Raw genomic sequence first — 8,302 nt, 5'->3', positions numbered from 1 at the left:
ACCTGCAGGGAACGCCCGTGCCCTGAAGCTGTGAACTGCACACAGCATTTGCACACTGACATCCTCCCTTGGAACCCACATCACCCGCCAGTCCTGGTTCCTGGGGAGACGGGTATTGTCTCTGCCACCAGGTGGTTTCAAACTAATCCTGGTGACAGGGAGTTAAATCTGCCCCTCTAGCAACTCTAAAAAACCGAGTTTAGGCAACGCGACAGCAAAATCAAGCAGTCGGTTAGTGATGCATTCGGTCCAGATGGATGAAACGTCTGGGCAACCGGGCTCACTCAAAGCCTAAAGAGCGGTCGCTTCTGATCTTTCCTCTCCAGCCCTCTCCCCACCGGGCAGAGAACCCCAGGGCAGGCGGGCAGGAAGATACCAGACCAGGCACTAGAGAAACCAGACTGCTTCAAGGGGGAGAAGCTCCCTGAGACGTGGGCCCTCAGCCTGCAGGATGCTGGCCTGCAAGCCCAGTTGCTAGGCGACAGCGGTGAGTGTGGGGGAGATGACGTGGGGCGTGTGGGCAGGGCTGGAGCCCAACCTGGCAGGCAGTCTAGGGAAGACAAAAATGGAAGGGTAGATCCTCCATCTGCAAAGTCACCGATAACACAGAAAGATAGCCACTCACACGCCCTGTGACCCCTGCTCCAAAATAAGTCACACTCGGGTGGAGGGAGCATCTCCAAAGTTCAGCCGGCTTCAGTGGCTTCACTGGGGAAATGTGTCCATCTTCTTCCCGGTCGCCTGTTACTAGTTTGGTTACTGAGATGTTTCAGGTGAGTAGATTAGGCCGAGCAGCTGACCCGGGAGAGGACCAGAGGACCATTTCTCCTCTAGGTGGAAAAGGCGGGTGGGGGTGGGGTAGGGGTGGGGGCCGTAGCGCCTTGTTCGTTGCCCAAGTTCTGAGAAATAAAACGTGCCGAGAAGCAGATACTTTTCTACCCATGTTCGTAGCAGCATTGTTCATCACTTAGACATGTCAACACACAATGTGGATAAACACAACACGGTCCATCCAGACAGTTGATATTATCCAGCCTTCGGACAGAAGGAGATTCTGACACAGGCTACAATGTGGACGAACCTGGAGGACGTTATGCTCAGTGACATAAGCCAGACTTATCGTGGCTACTCTGTAGCCAAAGAGATGTCATTTTTAATAGTTGCATAATATTCCACCAAAAGAATGTACCCTGATTAGCCTCTATAAAATTGGATTAAAACAAATAGCGCCGAGCTTGCAGAGATGCGGGGAGAACTCAGTAGTAAAATGCATTTTTAATGCTTGCTGCACAGAAAAGTTCAGCCTTAGGACGAAGGCACAGTGGATGGCAGCTGTGAGGGCGGGAGCCAGTGGTTAACGGGAAAGTCACACAGGACGGTGACCCCAAATGACGTTCCTGTCTCGGCTTCTGGAATGCCGCCACGCTATGAGAAAAGCCTTGCAGGTGCAGCTCATGTTCGGGGGCTCCCCTATAGTGCTCAGGACCCCCATCGTCACCCCCACGTGAAGCTACACCGCCCATGGCGAAGAGCTTCCTGTCAGCTCTGTAGCACTCCCCTCAGAAATGGTAGCGATGAAGAGGCTGAAACCCAAACAGGGAGAGAGAAAAAGATCAGAAAAAAAGCAGTTCTAGAAAAGCCCCTATGTATAGCATCTTCAGAGAGCTGAGAGCAGACACAGAAGCCCAGGAAACAAGTTTAAGTATGGTTTTCGAAAGGAACATTTGAAGAACCAGAAGGAATCCTTGGAAATTAAATACCTGAGAGTCAAAATTAAAATGTCGACAGAAGGGTTGGAAGACAAAGTAGAATGAGAAGACGAAAAGAAAAAAATGTAGGCAAGAAAATTAGATCAATCCCAGTGTATGACAGAGACGAGTTCCACAAAGAACAGAGACACCGAAGTGGAAGAAATCACCAGCGACATGTTTGCCAGGAATGGAAGGCATGACGGAGCTCAGCACGCGTCCAGCACGGCACGTGAAAACAGATCCCCCAAACCCGCACCACGGACCTGGAAGACGGGAATAAGGACAAGACTGTACAGGCTTCCAGAGAGGCAAAAAAAAAAAAAAAAAACCACAGAAAAAAAAATGTGACAAATAGAGAAGATGAGGAAGCAGGGCAGCTTCAGATTATTCAGCTGCCCCAAACTGGAAGTCGGAGGAGGTGAGGCGAGGGGCGTTACCCCCCACCCGGAGCCTGTCCTCAGCCAGACCCCCAGTCTCACAGGTGAGTGGAAAGACACTCTGTGCCTGAAAATGCCCGGTGTGGGGGGCGGGGGGGCACACATTCAGAAAACAAAGGCGCAAACCAAGAAACGAGGGGAGGGGAACGTGGACCCAAGAAATAGGGTCTACATCCCAGGAATCCTCGAGAACGGAAGAAGAGAGAGGCCAGGACCCCCGCCGGGCAGCGGTCAGCCCTGACTGGAGAAGCTGGTCCCCTCAGAGAGGCCAGAGAGAGTCACAGACACGGCACAAAGGCCATCACGAACCTGGGAAAAGCAAAAATCAAATCCTGGAAAATGAAAGTGGTCCTTAGTGTACGTCGCCCCACGTGGACAATGCTCACATAAAACAATATAAGCACCAAATATTCATTCATTTCACCCAAAATCATGATTAAAAAAACTATTGGCAGAGCCGTACACCAAGAGAGCTAAATCTTACCTTCAGGAGTAAGAAATCAATGGACAACGTCCAACTGATAAGAAATGCGTAAAACATTATCTGGAAATATGGAAGCAAATAGCAGAGAAATAGCCAATGGGAACGGCAGTGGCGGCCCTCGGGGAGTGGGACATCCCACTACCTTCTTGAAAACGCTTTGTAAGCGTAGCAGTTTTTAGCACACAGCAAAACGCTACAAATACTGCTACGATTACCTTTGACAAGAAGAAAAAGTACGTGCCCTGGTGCCCCCAAGGGGCTCAGCGCTGGAGAGCACTTGAGAGCTTCCTACGTGTCACAGATGTCGACACCTTTCGATCGAGAAGTGCACCTACAAGGTCTAATAGATTTAAAATGTGCCTATTTGTAAGAGAATAAAGACTCAGAGACACCAGAGGTCAGCAAACTACAGCCCACTCACCCACCATCTGTTTTTTCTGCATCCCATGAGCTAAAAATGGTTCTTTACATTTCGAAGTGGCTGGAAAAAAACGAGTCATGATATTGCATGACACGCAAAAGGATATACGAAGTTCAAATTTCAGCATGAAGCTGCCCACTCACACACGTGTTGTGCATGGCAGCTCTGACGCGGCCACAGTAGCTGAGTAGTCCAGACAGAGAGCACCTAAGTCCTCTACGGAGACGGTCTGCCACCTTCTGAGTTAGAGCATGAGGGTCTGGGGACGGGATGGGGAGGGACGGGAGGCAGGTCTTCTGACAGACACCTCTCACCCTGTGGTACTGTGTGGGTGGGTCCCCCGCCGTCCTTCCTGTCTTCACTCTTTGATGTGATTCTGTTCATCTGTTCTGTGAGGGCCTACTGTGTGCCCGGCTCCAGAGATAAGTGACTGCCCAAGCCAGAGCCTTCCCTGCCCTCACTCACGCAGCGTGCGTTCTGTCAAGGGGAGCGAGGCAAGGCAGGAGGGCCACGGACAAGAACAAGCAAGATAGGATGACAGACAAGTAGTGTTACCGCAGGCGATCAGGAAGGGGCTCTTGGAGAAGCCAGCCCTGAGAAGAGCCGAGGGAAAGACTCGATAAGAGGAGAAAACAGCACATGCAAAGGCCCTGAGGCTGGACTGTACCTGGAGCAACTGAGGAAGAGGAAAGAACCAGCTGGGGGAGTGGAGAGATGACAGCGGCTGTCCCTGGACCAAGCCGGTGGCAGCCACGGAGAGGAGCTCGGGTTTCATCCTCAGCACAGCTGGTGCCCTGGGAAGGCGGGAGGCCCGGAGGTGAGCCAGACCCAGTTTACACACAGTGAACCCGCGGACGCGCAGGGAAATGGTGAGCCTGGCCGGCCTGTGGTAGGGGAGACCGGCGAGGGGCGTGGGGAGAGCGGACAGCCTCGGACAGCCTCCCCATGAAAGGCAGGTCCAGCTCCACTCCGGTTGCAAAGCAAGCTATGCAGCACTTTTCCTCGAAAGAGCAGACCGTTCCTCCGCCGAATCCCCGAGTCCCCTGGCAGGGAGGAGAAAGCTAAATTTAAAGTTGCACTAATTGGGGCAGTCTGATCTGGCGGCGTGCTCTGGCCACAGTCCGGACCCGCTGGGACCATGGTGCCAGAGCAGCTGTCCCCACGCCTGGCTGCAGCTGCCCGGCCCCGCCTGCCCTCCGTGTCCAGAAAGCTCAGTCATGGGCACATTCTCCCTGGGGGTCTGTTGCGTGCCCCCCAGCTGGCTGGGTATGGCGTCAAAGGGCAGCCCGCCACTTCCTGTGTCCTAGGGCGAGCCTCAGCTTTCCCATCTACGAAGGGGGTTCCACGAGAGTGCACTTCCCATTGCCCCTCCCCTCCCCAGGATTCACTGGCTTAAAAAATACATCGTGAGCACCTGCTATGTGCCAGGTACTGAGACCACGGCAGGGAAGCAGTGAAGGACGCTGTCCAAAGTCCCTCCCCTAGGCAGCTGATGTTCTAGAAAGGACACAGCCGGTAAACGGGATAAACAAGTAAAATATATGGTCTTGCAGACCATGATGGCTACAGGAGACGGGGTGTGACCCATCAGAAGGTTGAAATCTGCCGTAGGGCAGCTGCAGTGCTATGCCTGGGGCGTATCTGGGGAAGTGCCCCCGGCAGAAGGCACAACAAATGCAAAGGCCCTGAGGTGGGACCAAGCCCGGAGCCTCTGAGAAAGAGGTGATCGGTGCTCCTGCCCAGCCCCTCTTCTTTGGCCCCTGATGTAAAGACTACATTTCCCAGGTTCCTCTGCTCCTAGGTTTTGCAGGAAGAGGTGTACCCTTCTCTGCCAACTTCCTACGTCTTGTTGGCTGGAATGCAGATGAGATAGCTGGAGCTCAAGCAGCCACCTTAGATGAAGGGTGGAAGTTCAGGTGCTGAGAAAGGCAGAGCGACGAGGTGGCAGGAGCCTGGGTCCCTAACACTGCCCAGGACTGCCTCCCTCAGAGAGCATTAGTTTCTACCTAATTCGAGCCTCTGGCACTTGAGGTCTTGCATCCCCTGTAGCCTGATCTTAACTGGTGTGTTACATAAAGCGCCCGGCACACGACTCCCTTTGTTCGTTGCCTGTAATGATTTTCGCTGGTATTTGTAAAGAAGAATAAGAAATATGTCCTGCCTTTGAGAAGTCTACAACCCCACTGGGGGCCTCCACGGGCCTGACTTCCAGCCCCAGCCAACCGCGTGACCATGGGCAAGTAGCCTGCCTCTCTGGGTCGTAGCTGCTCCAGTTCTAAAATGAGAGGATCGGGTCCCCCAAATCTCCAAGAGGTTGGAGAACAGAGGGTTACGCAAATCGCAACAGTCAAACTAGGAAGAAGGTGAGACATGAACAACAATGAGATTTCGATGAGCAAAGGAAAGGCATTCAGGTGGGGGAAGAGGCGGGTCCATCAGGGTTCCTCTGTTACAAGCGACAGAAGCCAGTACCACCTGATGCCATGCACGGAAGGCAGATTTATTGGCCTGTGGAAGAGATGCCCAAAGGGTCCCCCTTCCCCGCTGGGTTTAGGCTGCCTAATCCGACTCACCGATTCGACATCGTAGAGACTGTTTATCTCAACACTCCACTCTGTCCATTTCAGGATTAGTAATTTTTTTTGGTTGCAAGTGGCGGGAATCTCCTCCTGAAGCCACCAAAGAACAAAGACTGGCTTCCAGCCCTAGGCAGAGCATCAACTCCAGGCATGGCTGGATCCAAGGATTTCAATTGTTCCCATGGGATTCACTCTCTCTGTGCTTCTTGGCTTTGCTTCCTCCAGGCTGGCTTCTTTTCAGATAGGCGAACAGGCTCGGTCACCAAGGCCGGGTCCACGCCCATCATGCAGTGCGATGTCATGGCTAGTGCCCCCAGCGAGGGCACGGAGGTGGGGTCTTGCTCCGAGAAGGATAGAGGCATCTGAGAAAGCTTCATTAAAATGGCGCCAGTTGTGATGGCAATGAAGCATGAGCCGGAGATGCCATCTGGATGGGGAAAGGGCACTGCAGGCAGAGGGGACAGCCAGTGCGAGAGCATGCAGACTCCTGCAGTTCAGAGCCGCCAGACCACCGGGTGCTGATGGGAGCAGGAGCGGAAGCAGACGAGGGCGTGGTCGTAGTTGGAGGCTGGACACCAAGAGCCCTTTGCGCCAGGCCGAGCGTGTAGGCTCTGTCTCCCGGGCAGTGGGAGCGGTGGAAGGTTCGGAGCGGGGGAGGCCCACATCCCTTGGTGATGCAGTGGAAAGTGGATGGTAAGAAGGAGAAAAACCAGAGGCAGCCAGGAGACCAGGGAGGGGGCTGCTGCGTCACCAGCCTGCACCAGACGGGTAGCTGGGATGGTCAGAGGACTTCGGGAACCAAGTCTGCAGGACCGAAAGGTGGAAGGTGGAGAGCCCAGCCTGGGGATTCTGGCATCCTGTCCGATGGTGTGGCCACCAGCTGGCTTCAGGCGGGTAGAAGGGAGGGGCCAGTCCCCCAGCTCCTGGCAGGAGGCAGGAGAAACTGGTGTTGCCACCCTTGAGTCTTTGTGATTCAAAGTGGCCAATTATTGAACACCTCCAGGAATGGGAAGCTCACCCCTTATGTAGCTCTGACCCAAAGAAACCATGGACTCAAATCCATCCCCCTAGAGTCAGGCACAGCTCAGTGTCCTGTGCCCACACCCTGGGAGCGCCCTGCACCCCAGGCCAACACCTGGAGCTTCGAGCAGGTAACACTGCCTCCTTCAGTCTGCCCTTGCCCTGTCTCATCACTCCTGGGGTAGGACCTGTCAGAGTGTGGGACAAGGACCCTGGGGTGTCCTGGAGGGATGTAGGTGTTACTCAGACACCGGGTAGCCATTCGCAGAGGGAGAAAGTGGCCACCTGGCCCTCTTTCCATTTCTCTGGCTGCAGCAAGGAGAAAGTCTCCACAGGGTGCCAGGGCTTAGACAGCCGCTCCTGTCGCCATGAGCAGAGAAGGCAGGCCTCCTCCGCCCGCCGTGCCCCCGCGTCTCTGCTGAGAATCTAATGACCCTGTGGGTTTCCACCGTGGCCATTTCCACTCTGCGTTTCTATTTCTGCCAAGTGAGGAATGGTTTGCCATCTGTGACGGGCCCCACACCCGACTGAGTGCTGGCTGCAGGGTCACAGCCCTAGGTCCAAAGTGCCCGTGACTGGGAGGCGGAGCGGTGGCAGGGGTACCCCGTGCAGCTGGATCTGTGGAGCACAGGGAGCCACGCGCAGCAGGGATGTTGGGGAGGGGGGGTCCTCTCTGCAAACACGACCTACTGTCCTCACCTGCTTAACCTTGTCGCCAGTTGGAGGGGCACCTCTGGAACTTTCCCCACCGATTTACTCCATCCTGTGTTACCTGAATGGGACCCTGCCGTTTGCATTGTGTCACTTCCTGGTCGTGGTGGTTTTCAACAACTGGAGACTTTAGCACCTTAATGCACAGTTTCCTAGTTTTTGCTGCATAATATTCCACAATATGGTGTTCGTAATTCTCGGAACTGAGCCACTATTCCCAGACATCCCACGATGCCTTGGAGGCATCGCCACTTAGCCTTTTGGGGTAAATACGAGACCCAGGCTCTCTGGGCATCTTGGTTCATCGCCCTCCCAAGGTCAGCTTCATCCTTGTCCAAGCGGACTCCTTCATTAGAAGGGACAGTAAAGGGGCTCACAGAGCCATTGCCGGGGCCCGGTCCAGGGCAGTGGCCCTCCCTTCGGGGCTCCTCCAGCTGTCCCGAGGTGGAGGCGGGCGCTGCCAGCTCCACAGAGGAGGAATCCGGAGCCGGGAGGGGGCAGTCCTGCCTCCGGTACAGCCTGGATGGCCCCTGTTAGGCCCCAGCAAGGAGGGCAGCGCCACCAGGAGACCTCCAGTTCCACGTGATTTTCTCCCTGTGGCCTCAGTTTTCTCTTAATGGTGTTGATGTCGAGACCGATGGTGGTTGACGTTTTCGGAGTGCTTTGTTTGTACCAGGCACCAACAGCCCTCTACAGAGACAGGTGATTAAACGAGCCTCCGTTGGCACAGGAGGTGACCAAGGGCGTTGGAATGGCAGTAAGAGGGTCCACTGTGTCGTCTGGCTCTGCGGCTTGCTTACCTCCCTGACGGGCAGCTCACTCCCTCCCCTCTCACGAGCTGCAGGTACCTGCTCCACGCTCCAAGCCCTCCTCTTGCCGAGCCGAGCTGGGGTGCGCGC

At 54.9% G+C, this 8,302-nt stretch overlaps 1 protein-coding gene across 2 annotated transcripts in view; it reads left to right on the top strand.

Annotated features, from left to right (window-relative positions):
• The window catches only part of MATK (megakaryocyte-associated tyrosine kinase), a 20,637-nt gene that overhangs the window by 5,444 nt on the left and 6,891 nt on the right, over nt 1-8,302 (top strand). Inside the window, exon 1 of one of the 2 annotated variants that reach the window (XM_011372680.2) lies at nt 346-487. The exons of the other annotated variant lie outside the window; for it this stretch is intronic. The gene's annotated coding sequence lies outside the window, so the exon portion shown is untranslated. Of the gene's footprint in view, nt 1-345; nt 488-8,302 lie in introns of those variants that run through there. 2 annotated transcript variants of the gene reach the window in all.

Source organism: Pteropus vampyrus, unplaced genomic scaffold (assembly GCF_000151845.1).
Source record: "Pteropus vampyrus isolate Shadow unplaced genomic scaffold, Pvam_2.0 Scaffold212, whole genome shotgun sequence".
NCBI lineage: Eukaryota > Metazoa > Chordata > Mammalia > Chiroptera > Pteropodidae > Pteropus > Pteropus vampyrus.
The sequence above is the reverse complement of the archived record's forward strand: the minus strand, read 5'-3'. Positions and strand labels throughout refer to the sequence as shown.